The sequence below is a fragment of the Mus caroli genome, chromosome 16 (genome assembly GCF_900094665.2).
Source record: "Mus caroli chromosome 16, CAROLI_EIJ_v1.1, whole genome shotgun sequence".
NCBI classification, from domain to species: Eukaryota; Metazoa; Chordata; class Mammalia; order Rodentia; family Muridae; genus Mus; species Mus caroli.
This window is the reverse complement of record NC_034585.1, coordinates 42274438-42277019: the sequence shown is the minus strand read 5'-3', so window position 1 is coordinate 42277019 and position 2582 is coordinate 42274438.

Here is a 2582-nt window from a genome sequence, read left to right as displayed (position 1 = left end):
GTTGTGGGTAGCTGGCGAGTGTCAGCCGACTCTGCGCCCTAGCTACCCTGGTGCTTTTCTGACGGGTAGAGCCAATTGCTTATTTTAATGGAAACAATTTTAAACCCTATGCTTGGTATGTTTCTAAAGCTTATGTATCTGATTGGTTTCCTGGTGTTTTTCTCTATGTTGGCAAATTCGTGCCAGATGAGTTTTTTGTTTGTTTTTGGTTTTGATTTTTTTGATGTGATAACTTTTCTTTGAGGTCATAGGGCGAAGTCCTTAACTACCTATCTTGCTCTTGCTTAACCAGTATCCTTTGCCTTGGGAATAGGCAGGTTGTTCCTATGTTTGCTCCTGATTCTAAAGAGATGAAACACAAGCTAATTGCTGCCCTGTGGGCATACCGAGACAGTGTCTCATACTCCCTGGAGTGTAGCACGAAGTCTAAAGGAGATGAGAAATATGCAGTCCTTTCTCTATATTTGTCCCCCAGACACTCCGTGAAGGCTAGCCAAAGTCTGTTCTGATTCTGCAAGTACTCTGTGGTATGCATTTGGGTAGTAAAATTACATTTTGCATTTGTAGTTGGTATTTCATTTTTGAAAAAAAGTGAACATCTGGTTTTCCTCTATTTAGTTTTGAAGCTCTCGAACAGCTGGGCAGGGCAACTTGGCCTTGTTCTGCATCTCCGTGAGTCATAGCTGAAGCTTCCACTCCATCAGCTACTTGCCCATTGGCTCACCAGCTGCCACTCATATCCCCACAGCTTTTCCAGTTCAGGATGGGGACAGGGTCTGGATCAGCTTTTTCAGTCCAACCCCTGGGAGTTTCGAGAGTGCCAATGTTACATGAAGATGCTCTGGTCAGCTGTTACCAAATGTGAAAGGCCCAGCCCTGAGTGGGTGGAAGGTAGAGTCTGGCTTGCGCTCATTGGGGTTTTGAGTCATAGCAGATTAGTGTTGCAACAAACTGTTTTTTCTCTCTGTTTTTTTTTATGATCTGAAACTACAGATAAAGCGAACTGTGCTGAGGCTGTGAAGACTCACTGATTTTCACCAAGGAATTGAGTTATTTGCATCCATCTTATGAGTTCCATACTATTTGGAAGAGGGAGTTTGTTTGCTCCACGCCTCAGTGCTCTTGAATTCAAAAGTTCTCCATGTTTCCTAGACCACTGCAATGGTGGGAGCTTCTGATCCGGGCTCACAGGAGGACCAAGGTACAGGCCTGTCTGAAAACTCTTCATCAGGGTTAAAATGGGAGCCATGGCAGCCCCTCCAGCACCCAGGTGTAGGGTCCTCTTCCTGACCCATCATGTCAGTTGGGCTATTGTGCTCAGTCTCCATTATAGCTCTCAGCTACTGGAAACAGCTCATACTCTGTAACCCAGCACTCAAGGTCCTCTGGAGTTTGTCCCCAAACTTTGAAAGCCAGCTGCTGCTATCAGAGCCTCGTGCAGTGTAGCCTAGGTACACTACCTGCCATTGCTGTTTGTCCTCTGATATCCGTGGTTTCACTCTGTGCGTGACAGAGTGTGGTGAGGTAGACAATGGTTCCGTGTGCTCCTTTAATGTTCCCATCACCCTTTCTCTTTGCAGATTTCAATTCCACTGGCGCCCTGATTATCCAGACTCAAGTCAAAGGTGTCTGCTGCTTTAGAGTCTCCCTTGAGCACACTTTGAACTGAACCACTCTTGGCCTCTTCCAAATTTCTAATCCCTTTCCCAGCCCCCCCTCAAGGCTCGTGCTGGTATCTCCACCTGGAAGAACAGGTTACAGTGCCTCTTTTTCCTGTCTCCCACCTTCATGGGCAGTCATGGCTTGGCTAGTTGTCTAGGTCACCTTTCTGCTTTCCTGAGACCCTCCTAAGTAGTATGCACACAGTAATAAATTCTGGTATAGAACTGTAGATTTAAAGAGTGGATCTATGGTCATTACTTAATTCCCATAAAAGGTATTCTTTTTACAACAAATAAGAAGAAAAGGAAAAATAGTTTCTCTTTAAACAATCATTTGCCTCATTGTTACAGCATACCTTGTCTGTTGTCCTGATAAAGTCTATGGAAGAAGGAGCAATGTTCATTACTTACTGTTATATTTCTGGTAAATAATTTCCATATATTGCCAGTAATATATATGCACATACACACATATACAGACACACACACACATACATAGGTACACACACACACACACGTGAGTGAGTGTTATGAAGCATACGGTGGCTCAGTGAACTAGTTTAATTTTACTACAGGCATTTTTTTATACTTTCTTTTTTATTATTGTTTCAGAGTTGTTTAATTGTTACATTATTTTTTTTTTAATTTTTAATATTTTTTTATTACGTATTTTTTTCAATTACATTTCCAATGCTATCCCAAAAGTCCCCCATACTCTCCCCACTTCCCTACCCACCCATAACCATTCTTTTGGCCCTGGCATTCCCCTATATTGGGGCATATAAAGTTTGCAAGTCCAATGGGCCTCTCTTTCCAGTGGTGGCCGACTAGGCCATCTTTCAATACATATGCAGCTAGAGACAAGAGCTCCGGGGTTCTGGTTAGTTCATCATGTTGTTCCAACTATAGGGTTGCAGATCC